This window comes from Episyrphus balteatus, chromosome X (assembly GCF_945859705.1).
Source record: "Episyrphus balteatus chromosome X, idEpiBalt1.1, whole genome shotgun sequence".
Taxonomy (NCBI): domain Eukaryota; kingdom Metazoa; phylum Arthropoda; class Insecta; order Diptera; family Syrphidae; genus Episyrphus; species Episyrphus balteatus.
In genome coordinates, this window is record NC_079138.1 from 2,404,290 (window position 1) to 2,418,390 (window position 14,101).

The 14,101-nt window shown below is 31.7% G+C and overlaps 1 protein-coding gene across 4 annotated transcripts in view; it reads left to right on the plus strand.

Annotated features, from left to right (window-relative positions):
• Positions 1 to 14,101, plus strand: part of LOC129920483 (zwei Ig domain protein zig-8) — a 201,222-nt gene that overhangs the window by 75,607 nt on the left and 111,514 nt on the right. For 3 of the 4 annotated variants that reach the window (XM_056001713.1, XM_056001710.1, XM_056001712.1), the window contains exon 2: positions 3,289 to 3,344. The exons of the other annotated variant lie outside the window; for it this stretch is intronic. The gene's annotated coding sequence lies outside the window, so the exon portion shown is untranslated. The remainder of the gene's footprint in view (positions 1 to 3,288; positions 3,345 to 14,101) is intronic. 4 annotated transcript variants of the gene reach the window in all.

A 14,101-nucleotide genomic window follows, 5' to 3' on the forward strand; every position in this document is an offset into this window, starting at 1 on the left:
GTTTCCAAGATAGTTTTTTTTTTTAATAATAAATACCTACTTCGCATAAAATACAAACACACACACACCGAGAGAAAATATTTGTGTGAAACCTTTTAAAGAATAAAGATAAATGTCAGAAACTAATGAGAAACAATGGTTTTGCTCTAGAGGGTTGGGTGAGTCTTCTTACAAAAATAAAAAAGCATGATTTGGATGAGTCGTACTAACATGCTGTTGGAGTTCAAGCAACTTAAATTTTTAAAACTAGTCTAATATATTTTAACACCTTTTGTTCTAATATTTTCATTTTTTGACCCTTCAAAAACATTTAAGATTCAATTTTTTTTCCTAAAAAGCGAAAAATTGTGTAAAATGCTCAAATTTAGTTAGAAAAACACTAAAAGTCATTGTTTTCACATCCTACTACGTACTGAAAAATTCAAACTATTCTGTCACTTGTCTACCTCAAGTTCTTTTCATATACCAAAATATTTTTCAAATTTTCACTTGTCAGAAAATTGTAAATAAAATTCTAGTTATTTTCTGCTTTATTGGATTTACACAGACTATCTTCGTCTTGTACGGGTATAGAGAGTCTCTTATGAACCAAGTAAGTTGATAAGATCAATACCCCATCCCCAATCTATTAAATGAATACGAATAAGCACACGAAGAAAAAAATGTTCACTACGGTGTATACGTAATTTTTTTTTAAATATTTTTAATTATACAATTTTCAACTGGAAATATGTTTGCGATAAGCTTTTTTTGTACACAAATGTAGACAACCCTGTAAAGTGATGACTTTTGGCATGGCAACCCTATGCCTCAAAAAAATTGGAGCAAAGAAAAATTTATTTTAGAAATCCAATTTAATGCACATGTACGTAAATAAATCACCTAATACTCTGGCAAGTTTGAGATTTTGTGTAAGCTTTTAAAAATTTCTAAAAATAAAAAAACCACCAAAAAACAGGCCTTAAAAAATTAGTTGTTTTTTTCAAAAACTACTATTTCGAAAATCAGTGCCTCATAAAAAAATCCATATTAGACGATTAATTTATTTTTCATTGATATAACTCAAATTTCTTAAAAAAAAATTTCGCTACCTATGATAACCACATTGTCGAAGGCCTACCCCGTAAATAGTTTTTTAAAAAACCGTTCATAATATTAGAGTTTGTTTTTTCAACACTTTTGTCATTCTTGTAACAAAAATAACCATCCATTAAAAAAAATCAACTCTCAACAAATTACAATTTAAAAAATATTTTATTTTCCACCTCATTTTACCCCTATTTACCCTATTTAATTATTGAATCTTTTTGCTTAAGTGGCTCAGGTGGAACGTGAGGATGAGTCATGCATCCAGTCGGCGTTCATCAATTTTTAAGACGTTATCACGTCAAAAGTTGTAAAAAAAACTTTACAATTACCTACATTTTAGGTACTTACACTCTTCAAAATACATTCTCAATCCCCTTCGATCTTATTTTAAGACATTTTTTTTTAAGTATATGGAAAAGGAACTTCTAATCCTATAGGTCTCAAATCAAGTTATGAATTTTCAAACCAAAACCTACAGTTACACGTTTCATTCACTATATTTTTTTGTTTTCTACGTGTGAACAGGCAATATGTAGGTGTTGAATACGTGTAATATTGTTCTCTTTTTTAAATAATTTTGCGTTCTGTTATTTTACTGTTATATCCTTCACAACACAAATATGTATATAAACATGTGTAAAAACCGGATAGGTGTTCAATGAACATAAAAAACGAATCGTCTTTCCCCACGATACTCGCACGTATTTTATGTTACAAAAAAAAAAACAAGCTTTTTGTATTTATGCTTTATACCCCGAGAAATGTCCTTAGTTCTTGTATTTTTGTACTTTTCTGTTTGAATTCATAGTACTTTGTGTAGGTTTGTGTTTTTTTTTTCATATTATTTGATTTTAAGATGACGAATATATAAACAACAACAACAACAACTCATTTCGAATTTGAGTAGCAAATATTAAGCCTACAACCTTTTTTTGTTTGAAAACTCAATAATTCTGACGACATCACATGCATAACAAAGAGTGTGCTTGTGTAGATATAGGGCATAGGTGAAACAAGAGTTCCTGTGAGAAAAGTCCTTTTTTAAGACAGAATATGCCATCTCCCGACATTCAGTTAATTCACATCCCAGGCAAAGTTTAACTTTTTAGTCTTTTTTTTTTTTATTTATTTTTGTATAAAATGCATGGCAGAGAGAAAACTGACGATATCAGAAGATTCTCTTTTTCCACCTCCAGGAAATTCTCTGAGACCCCCTCAAGTTAGCTACCAAGTCTGAGAAAGTTACTCGAGGGGGATTTATCGTTAAGACAAAATAGGGGACATCCAACAAGAACGTCAGGATGGATAGCTATAAGCTTGAAGAGGAAAAATCTTAAAAAAAAAAAAAAACTTCAAGTACTTTGAGTAGCATCATAAGGTCGTCAAAAAAAAAAACTTTGTAAACCCTAAAGAAAGAGACAAAAAAAAACTCAGCAAAGTGGACAGGTAGAGTTTAAAGTTTAAAGAACAAAATCTTTTTGTGTAAATTCAGACACATCGAGTTACCTCTAAGCTATACCTATATTCCAAGAACGAGCAACGCGAGGTATTCCAACAAGTGCCAATCAATTTCCGTTGAAAATGTCAGCCTTGTCTAAAACTCAATGATTTCTAGCATAAAATTCTTCTTAAAAGACAAATATGAAAAGACGAGAGAAAGTATTTTACATATTGGATATAATTTTGCAAAGACAAAAACGAAGAAGAAAGAAGGCGGCTGCGAAGCGACGTGTCACTCACTCAGTTAGAAAAGTTACTCCTAACCAGTTGGCTCTTAAACCTTGCCTGCCAATTCAATGCGCTCTATGTTGGAAAAGTTTTGTAGCAAATTAAATTGCAGCCAACTATTACAAGTAGGAATTTTATAAGACATCAGACCAGGAAGAGGGAGTGCACAGTTTTTGAAAGAGAGAGGAGAGAAGAATAAGATGTGCAATGATGATGATGATGATGATGGAAAAGTCTGTGTTATTCATAGAAAGGAGGATGTTTTGAGCAAAATTTCCGCCCAAGATATTCAGGGAAAAAGTATAAACTTAGTGAGATTAATAAAGATTGCACTTAAAGAGATTTTGATTTGTTTTTGTTTCTATTAGATAATTTTGTTTTCTTACTATCGTCATTTTTGTAAAGTTACTATATAAGCTTGGAGCTCAGTTTTGAAAATTAAATCTTTCTTTTATTTTCTTTTAATTTCAGACCTATACAATATAAATCCTTGAGCAACTTTATAACTGACTAAGTCCTTAAATAAGGTAAGAAGAATGAAACAAGATAAAACAAAATAGACTTTTTTTTTTTTGGATTTATGAAAAATTATGAGTTTCGAACTAGAAAATTGATAAATAAAAGTCTTGTTTGAATCGTGGAATATCTATTTTTATAAGAGGCTCTTCTAAGTTGATTCTCCATTTATGACGATGACAAAGGGACTTACTTAATTAGGATATTAATTTCCATAGTTGTAACTGGTATAGCGTTTTTTTTTAAGTCGGAACGTCTCAAAACTGAGTCATTGTCACATATCCTCTGAGCCTGTTTGCAGTGTCTAGTTGATGAGTTATTTGAAATTCAAATTGGTTTTTTTTTTTTTTTTTAATTCGGAAGAAGATTTCTTTGGCCACACAATTCTCGAAACAAGTTTTGGTTTGAAGATATTTGTTTGAAGTGAATAGAAATATCCGGTTAGGTACAAAAATTACAAAACATATTTTCGAAAATATGAAAATATGCCAAAAAAAAATGGATTTTTAAAAAATTCCTCCAAATCCATCAAATAAAAGGCGTTTTTAAGCTCTATTATTACAATGAATCATACTATTATACATAAAAAAAATCACAAAAGAAAGAATTTTTTGTGTAAAACCTGAGTAAATATAGAATTTGAATTAAATATTTCCCGGCCGCCGCCGCACAACAGCCGCACCACCACGTGCCGTTTGACAGGAAATTTCGCAGTACCATGAAAAAAAAAATACTATTCGACGAAAATAAGATTCGAACGAGAATAGAATTGATGATAGCGGTGCAGCTATAATGTGGCGGATTAGATATTTTGATCATGATGGGGATGTGGTGCGGCAGCGCAGCGGTAATATGGCTCTCAAAAAGATGTGCAGCGGTGGTGCTGAGATGGTAGTAGCTTGTGGCTCTTCGTTATTCCATTTCTAACCCTCTGTAGGCACACCACTTTTTTGTGACGTTAGGGTAACTTCGGGCATTATGGCGCACCGGGCATTATGGCGCACCTCTCAACTACCATACTTCCAATACTCACTTTTAAATAAAACCAATGCAGAAACTTTGGCCTTCGTCGAACACTAGCCTTGTGACGATCGCAGGTCAGTGCTATTATTTTTGTGCCAAACAAAAAAGAAAACAAAAAAAAAATACCGGTTCTGGGTTCCAATATAATAAATCTTTGTTTTTGTTTGTGTGTATCTCGGTAAGTATACAGTGCACGTGTTAGTTGTAAAGAGTGAAACGCAGAGTACAGTTTTGGTTTGGTTATATCACTTGTTATATTTTAACTGAAGTAAGAATTGTGTTTAGTTTTTGGAGTTTTGTGAATATGTGTATATTTTGCAATATGGCGCAGATGCAATAAGGGCATTATGGCGCTATATTATACCCGACTGCGCCATAATGCCCTTATGTAAAACTAATTTCAAAAGTAACTCTGCATTTTTTTAAATTTGAAAATAACCTCAATTTAACGTTAATTTTATGAAACTTATTAACAATTATATTTCAGAAATGCTGAATATACGTAAAAAAAGTAAAGGGTTCCGAAGTAAATGGGGTTCGCCATATTGCCCGTACATAGGGCAATATGGTTTTTTTTTGACTATTTTTAAATTAATTTATTTTTTGTTAAAAAGCTTGAATTTTTATTCTTAAATAATTTATTTATGTTACGTTTTTATGAAATTTAATTAAAAAAAATGATTGAAGTAAAAATTGTAGTCCGTAGTAAAGATATTTGAGTTTGTGCTTAGGTATGCCATAATGCCCTAATTTACCCTATAGGTACACGGTAGCGAATTTGGTTTATCCTTTTTCATGTCGCTAGAACTTTTAACTGTCTGAATATTTTATAGAGAATCATGTATGAAATTGATGTAGAATTTTCCAAGGAATTCGAATATGCTATTTACAATTCCAAAAAAATATATTTTCATTCTTATAAAGAGACTTTTTTGTGACCACTTTTTTGAAAAATCGTAATTTTTTTTTATTTCTGTCCTGCCAAATTAGAACCAATGTGCGGAGTTAGGACAGAGGGTTAACATAAAAATCAATGCTCTGCTTACATAAAATTCGGTTTTCTCTAAAAATAGGATTTTTGTTTGAATATCAAATAAGTCAAGCACTAAAAAAAATATATGAATTTTTTTATCGAGAACTTAACTAGCACCTAAATATTATGTAGATACAAACAGTTTCCGCCATTTTCTATTATTTGCATAACTTTTAAAAACTTATTTTGTCTAAAAGTAGTTGAGTACTTAATTTATTGTTGGGATACTTAACTAATCCTCAATTAGCACTAAAAGTTGGAATAACAAAACATAATTCTGCTGGATATTAAGTTTTAATTGGAAGTTACTACTCAATCAATTGACAAACTAATACATGTAGATCTTTGTAATTGTTGCCTACAACTTGTCTGTCAAAAAAAAAAAAAAAAAAAAAATTCTTCAATTTAACCTTAAGTGAAACTCTGGAAATTCCATTTACTTCCTTCCATTTTTTGCTCTAAAAAAAATAGCGCAGCAAATTTCCTTGCTAAAAGAACTCAACTTGTGAGCACCACCTACACATACACCTCTTTTTAAGTCTTGCGGTTAAAAATGTCTACGAGATGACGCGACATAAAAAGTGTCATACACTAAAGAAGGTATACACGAGAAGCAAGAAAATGTGCATCGTCCTTCACTAATCCTATGATGCCACTTTGACCTACGTGTTAGCCTAGATAATGACCGTCCTCACTTAGCTTGTTTACGATAGCTTTCATTCTCTGTGAACTAAAGAAAATTTGTGAGCGCCCCCTGTGCTATTGTGTTGCAACCTAAAACAAAAAAAAAAAACAAAAAAAAAAAACCCCGAAGAACTAAACCAAACGAATCTGTGTTAAAAGTTTTACCCTGATGGCAAAATTTATGAAGAAAAAAAAAAAAAAAAGGATGCAATATTCCTTTTTTTTTTTTACACAACTTGTTTTTTCCTCTCATTTTCCTTGAAGGATGATAAAAAGGACCTTTTTTGCGTCGTCGTGGATGCACGTGGTTGGTGCGGATTTTGTATGACTGTGATGAGGTTGAGGATTAAAGGAACGTGAAGAGGTTGGAAAAAAAGTTGTCAGTTTTTAAGAAATAGTTGCCAAAGTAGCCCTTAGGGTTCTCCTCTCATCCAACGAAATGTAAAACGAAGCAATTTCTCAAATTACATCCTTCATATCATAGATAAATACACCTTACTCTACACACACACAAATACACTTAAGAACAATCTTTCTTGCTTACAAATATCTATACAAGAACAAAAAATAAAGGAAGTTTTTGGTAAATTATTCTGTGCCATCTCCATTTTCCGCCGTTGTTTGGCGGTTTTCCCGTACACAAAACTTTGCCCAGGATCAAATTTTAGAGATAGATACTTCTTCTAACTTTCCTTGCTGCTGCTTCAGCTGTTCTTTGTGTTGTTGTTATTATTGTTATTATAACTACGAGAGTAGGTATTATTATTATTATTATTATTTTTATACTCTGTACTCAGTTTTTTTTTCTGTACCTTTATTTTAATGTTGATGAGGTTGATTTGCCAAAGAACTTGAGAAATGTGGTTAGTATATTTAGTCCTTTTTCGCGCTGCATGAGAAATTTCGGTACTGCTGGTCGCTGGTATTGCTGTTGTTTATCTGATTAGTCCTTTCTTGCTACACAGAAGGAACAAAAAAAAAAAATAAAGGATCAAAGTTAAGCAAAAAACAAGGAGATGTATAAAGAAAACCCTTGTACGGTGCGGTCGGTGGTCAGGATTTGCTCTAAGATTAAAGTTAGAAAATATTCTTGACATTTAATGAAGGAGAAATGAACAACCGAGAAGACAAAAAAAAAAAAAAATACACTAAAAGTTTTCCAGTCAAACCATGAGAAAATTATGAACATGAGAAATATTTATGTACAATCGAAATAACAGTGTCAAAGAGATAAGTAAGAAAACGAATGATATTTTTAAAAGCCAACTCAAATTAGAAAAGGGGTTGGCATTTAATTTTTTCTAATTATTTTTTTTAAAGCAAAAGAAAAGTGTCCAATGTTATTTATTTTCTGAGTGATTGAGATTGAAATATGAAAATAAAACATTAATAACTCCAGAAATTATTGTTTTGCCAAAACCATATGTAAAAAAGCTGGTGAATATTGTAAGTGAATGTATATATGCAAAAAAGAGACCTAAAAACCGTATAGGTCCGAAAAAGGAGAACCAAATACCGAATTTAAAGACGGAAGAAGAGGCGAAATGCAGCAAGACTACCTATATAGCAACCCAACTAAGAATTTTGCTTCTATAAAGCTTTATAGAAGCAAAAGAAGCATGTATAAGGCTTTACAGAAGCAAAATTGTTAGTCGGGAAAGCTCTAGTGTAAAAGGTATGAATTTTCATATATTGACTCAGACCACTACCTCCTAGGAAGTTCCACATCGGACGAGTCCTAAATAACAATTTTGCTTCTATAAAGCTTTACCGAAGCTATAGAAGCACCTGTAAAGCTTTACAGAAGCAAAATTGTTTGTTGGAATGAGATTGACAGGTTCGTTTCTGTGAATTTGTAGAAATTTGCGATCTTTATAATGGCAACAATGAAACAAACTCCATTCAATAGCAGATTGTACTAGGAAGTCATTTCCAAGCTTAAGTCCAATAAAACTGCTGTCCAATAAAACTGACCTCAATCAATTTGACGTTGCGAAACTGGGAGCAGCTACTTAAAGTTATTCTGCCATCTTCCTTTGATTATTGTAATATTTTCAGCTTGACAAAGTTGGTTCAAATAACAGCTGTTTCATTGATGCCAATCCGATCATCAGAATCCTTTATTCAATTGATTTGAGGTGGCTTAGTCTAGTAATTTTGTATTTTAGTTGAAAAACTCATCAACTCCAATGAATAGACAAGTATTTTTACTAGCCTCTTCAACATTTGGTTTTATTTGAAATGTTTTATGTAGATTGAACGTATTCAAATACGTTCATCTTAAACCAGAATTAATTCCAGGAAAAATTCTTATGCTGCAACCATACACTGATTGCTTTTGAATAGACCAAAAGGATTGAACACAGTCAAAAAATTGTCGATTATTTTGAGTGGAATGGAATAATAATAAAAAAATCAAATTAGCAAGTTTGTTTTTCAGTACATTTCTTTGGAAATATAAGTGAGATTTTGATTGAAATTTCCAACACAAATAAATTGCAACCATACAAAAATCGAAACGGGCAAAAATAGCAACCAACAGAATATTGAAACAAAAAAAAAAAAAAAACAAAACAAACATCAACTTCATCATCATCTGAGGTGGTGTTAATTTTAATGTGTGTTGATTCCAAGACGACGGATGTTATTTGCCATTTCCTGAAGAGCCAGGATGTCACCCAAATGCATTGATACTCCAACAAGTACAAAAAAGAAAACAAGACAAATATTTTGAAGGTAAATATCTCCGTGTCGTCGCGTCATCGTTGTTTTTACGATGTCGATATCGTCTGCTACGGCTGCTGCTGCACTGCTGTAAATTTGATTTTACTGACATCACAAGAATTCAATATACATTTCCTGTTGTTTCGTCCTTATTTTTGTTCCTGCACTTCCTCCTGTCAAAGCACATTTTGCTCATATAATATAAATCGATCTTTTCGTTAGAAAAAAAAAAATAAAAGTGCAGAAAAGAAAATTGAGAGAGCATTGTTTACCATGAAATCGTATCTTTATCATTCGTCACCATCATCATCGAAAGGTTTTTAGATTTCAAAATCACAAAAAAAAAAAAGAAAAAGAGAACAAAATATGTAGTAATGCTTTTTTTTGGGAAAGGACTAATTTTTTTTCCTTAGCGTCAAATAAGTGATAAGAGTATCATCGATCGATAAGGGGACTGTTTCATAATGTTTGCTAGTTCGTTATTTTAGCTCGTCATTTTGATGCCATAATTCGCGTCACGTACAATAAATGCCAATCATCGAAAAAAGTGTTTAAATAATCGGATTGGGGTCAAAATCCCGAAAACCGAAATCCTGAAAACCCAATATCTTGAAAACTCAGAATCCCGAAAAAAATTTGTTTTTGTTAAATCATTTTTTTTTTTTATTGTTTAATAAAAGTTTCAAAATTGGAGCATTGACATATTTTGGCAAATTTTTTCAATTTTAATTACGGTATTTTTTGGGCTTTCTGGATTTCGTGTTTTCGGGATTCTAGGTTTTCGGGATTTAGGTTGGCTTATGGGCTTTCTGGGTTTTGGATTTCGGGATACTGTCCGTCTCTCTAATCAATATTCTAAAAAATGCATTCAAGTGTCCTAAAATGATAAAACAAATAACACTACATTATGACTTAATATTTTTAATAAAATGTATTAGACTATACTTAATTTTGTTCAGTGAATAAAAAGAAAGTACAAATTTCTTGATTCTTGAATCATTTTCTATTTTATTTAATTTCTTAGTCAACTGTTTTACATATATAAAAACTTGCTAAAGATTAAGATGTTATTTAGGTATATCTTCGCTTTTTCGAAATAAAAGAAATAAACTTTTTTATCTCTTATTATATTATCAACTTTTTTATATAAAAAGTTTACAAAAACGGTTAAAAAAATTTGGAGCAAAAACAAATAGTTTTTCCCGTTAAAAATAATTTTTTAAATCCATTTTTTTGCACACGGACAAAAATCTATTCTTTTCAAGCTTTCAAAAATTCCTGCAAATAAAAAAACCACATAAAAAATGGGTGTTTTTCAAAAATTCACACTTTAAAAATTGGGGCCTAAGAAAAAAATTAGTATTCTATTCCATTGTTTTAACTCAAGTTTCTGTAGAAAAAAATTTCCTTTCTGTAATAACTACTTTTTCGAAGTTCAAAACCGTGCGTATTCTTAAAAATACGTTCTGAACTCAGCAAATTATTTTTTTTTTTAGAATTTTTCAACATTTCTGCCATTCTTCCCAGAAATTTTTCTATCTATTAAAAAAAGCTAACTCTCTTCGACTCTTTCTTTATAATGTAATTTTTTTTTTAACCGTGTCATTTAACCCGTATTTACCTTATTTATTGATTTAATCCTTTCTTAGTGTTCACTTTTAAAATGTAACCTTTCAAAAAAGTTAAAGTAAACTTTGCCTTTAGTTGGACTTGACTTCATATGAATTGGCCTTTTAAATGAAATTCCGATCTATACCACACTGCTTAAAAAAAAATTGATTTCAAAATAATGTTGATCCAATTTAATGTTGAATAACTTTTCTAAAGCTGGATCCACAATAGGTTGATCAACATTCAACACGTTCAACATCATTTGAACCAATTGAACCAGTTTGGAACGGTGTGACTATTCATTATATCGATTTGGAACGTATGTTGAACGTGTTAATGTAGGCGGCAAGTTGATAGTGATGACTTGTTTTTATGATGACATGTGCTGTAATGTGTTGGGTTGGGTTGATCGAAGTTTAGAGCAGCAACGTGACTATAAAGCTCCTCCGTGAAGCCAGAACTGCGACCTCAAAATTTTTGAACCAAATTTGTCTAGTTCGTTTGTCCACCGTTTGTCCATGTTTGTCCACCCAAAATTTTCGTTTGTAAACCTTTCAAAAAAATTTTATAGCAAATTTTTTTTTTTTTTTTATAGGAAGTCTGAAAAATGAAAAAATTGTCTAAAACGCTCAAATTTTGAGATAGAAGAATAAAACCAACTGCAATCGTTTGTCCACCTCGAGTTCGATATAGGGGAGAGTGGGGCTAAATGTAACAGGGGTAAGAATTAACAGCTAAAAAAAGCGATGTTCCTTTCAATATTAAGAAACGCGTAAAGGAGAAAAATGCTCAATTTTTGAATATCTACCGGCACATTTTCTTCAGATGAAGATTAGACGACAGGGTGAGAAGTTACACTAGTGGTGCCCAAAAAATGCATGTTTGTAACTTTTTTTTTTAATTTTATTTTTGGTCTACCTCTTTACCCGAAAAAGATAGAGTGCTAAGTGTTTTTTTGTTATATGCAACCGTGTTTTGGCTCAAATTGCGTGTATGTGTTATGTCTATATCAGTTTCGCTTTTTTTTTAAATTGATTTTATGTGCCAAATTTCATGCTGGGGCTAGTTGTAACATTTTTCCGGGGCAAGTTGTACCATGTAAAAACCTACCTATACTGAAAAACTGTTTACCTAATATAATTAACAACCCTGAATATGAATGCTTGTAATTGAATTTGTATTTATTTTGAAATTGGAAACACATTTTTGAACCACCATTTGAATTCATAAAGCTTATAAAACAATTTATGAATTCGAATAACTTTTATTTAAGACTACTGTCAAATTTTCTCTGGAAATCTTGGATTTGCTCCACTTTTTACAAATTTGCACCAAAATTTCATGACTAAGATTTGTTTTTATTGTTATTAATTAAAAACAAATAAATATAAACAAATAAAGGTATTTTTCTCTTATTTTTAGTTCTTGGTACAACCTACCCCGGTATGTGTTACACTTTGCCCCGTATGTGGGGTAAGTTGAAACAACACGATTTTTTTTTTGGAAGCTATATTTTTCAACATTACCGTTATGTTTTGCTAAATTTTTATGATGGATCTTGGAGCTAAAACATGGGTCTTTAATTTAAAAAAGGTCTGGTTGACCCACTTTCAAATTTGTAGGAGAACCATCGATTTTAGAAAAAAGTGTTACATTTGGCCCCACTCTCCCCTACATGCCACTGAAAAATTGAAATTCCCCTAATAATTTTTGAGGACTTTTTAATTTTCAGTAGAAGTACACTGTGGTGTATGCGTACTTTTTTGAAACTTGCTTTAAAAAAAATCTTTTTGGAATATCTCCTAAACAGAGGGTGGACAAACGATGATTTTTGGTATACGTTAAGAAATCGAATTGAACAAACGACAGCAGTTTGGATTTTTCGATAAAAATTGATTTTTGGGGATTTTAGGGGGAATTTCAATTTTTCAGTGCAAAATTTGTTTTTAGAATTGCTCCTAAACGGGAGTTGGAAAAACGATAATATTTGGTATGTATACAGAACTCGAGGTGGACAAATGATTGCAGTTGGTTTTATTCTTCTATCTCAAAATTTGAGCGTTTTAGACAATTTTGCATTTTTCAGACTTCCTATGAAAAAAAAAAGAATTTGCTATAAAATTTTTTTGAAAGGTGGACAAACGAAAATTTTGGGTGGACAAACATGGACAAACGAATTAGACAAATTTGGTTCAAAAATTTTAAGGTAGCAGTTCTGGCTTCACGGAGCTTGACTATAAAAATGGCTTATCTGTACCTTATTTAAAATATACCTTATGTTATTTGTATACCATGCTAATATAACAAACTAGCATATTAAATTTTGCTGCAAGTAAAAACCTTTCTCAGCTATTAAATAGAATTAAGCCAATAAAACCATTTTGTCAACAATTGTATTCATAATTGAAGCATCTGGTAGTAATAAAAAGTAAACTTTTTAAGCTCTATTTATTTGTGATAAACAAAAAAACACCACCGCCCTGTTCAAACCTCTTTAAGGTTCCATATCAGTTATAAGTATGTGTGTGGTAGGTATCCATAGGTACTTCAAAAATCAATTTGTGAACAGCAAAACAAAACAAAAAAAAAAAAAAAATAGAAGGCAAAACATACATAGTATAGACGTATATTTTAGACAAACTGAAGTATTACCAACGCCAAACGTTGTATAGATAATTAATCATACATAACACAGACAGATGTTTATAGCAATGAAAGAAAGCAAAAAAAAAAAAATTAAGTAAAAAATCAACAAAAGAATGAAGGAAACAAAAGAGTTTTTATTCCTCTCTAAAGAATAACAAAGACGTATAGTTATCATTTTTCTCTAGAGAAGAAAAAAAACAAAAAACAAAAAAAATTAAAAATACAAAAAAAAAAAAAAACAATACCTACCCAGGGAGAGGAAATTACTAAAAACGAGGAAAAATAAATTTTCTATTAACAAGGACTACATACCTACACACCCACTTGTACAAACTACCTAACCCAACTCAACCCAAACCAACCCAACCCGACCCTTCCTCTCTCTCTTATATATGTTGTTTTCCTTCTGGCCTAGCTCAGCCAGGCTAAAGTGTGCGATCTATATTTCCTCTGCATGTGTACATGACACCCCCATACCCTTATGAATCCACTTCCGTATCCACTTTAGAGCAGCAGGCAGCAAAAAATTCCTCTGCTCTATCAACTATATATGATACTACTATACGGCTACGGCTACGGTAACAGCAGAAGCAGCTTACAACGAACGGGAAAAGCAAAAAGCAGGACGGAACACGGGACGAGTCTTTAGCTGAAGCGCACCCGGTAAGAACTCCCAGCAAAAACACACACATCATCTGTGCACATAAATGAGTGTATGAACAGAATTATGAAATAAAGACAGTTTCACCGCTGCTATACTGCTACTGATGCTATTGCTGCTGGTGTTTTTTTTGAAAACGAAAAAGAGACGACTCTCCAACACAGAGCACACGACATATATGTAGGACTAGGATGACGACTAAGAACGTTAGTCGAAAAATAAAATTAAAAAAAAAAAAACATTGTTTGCATCCATCAAGCTTATGGAGTTGCCATCAGAGCTCGTACTTTACAGTCAAAAACACTCTTCATGCTCAAGTCCCCATTGCGCCGCCATTTCAGGGCCGGTTCGCAACGATCGTGTCGTATCGGCGAAAGTAAACATAA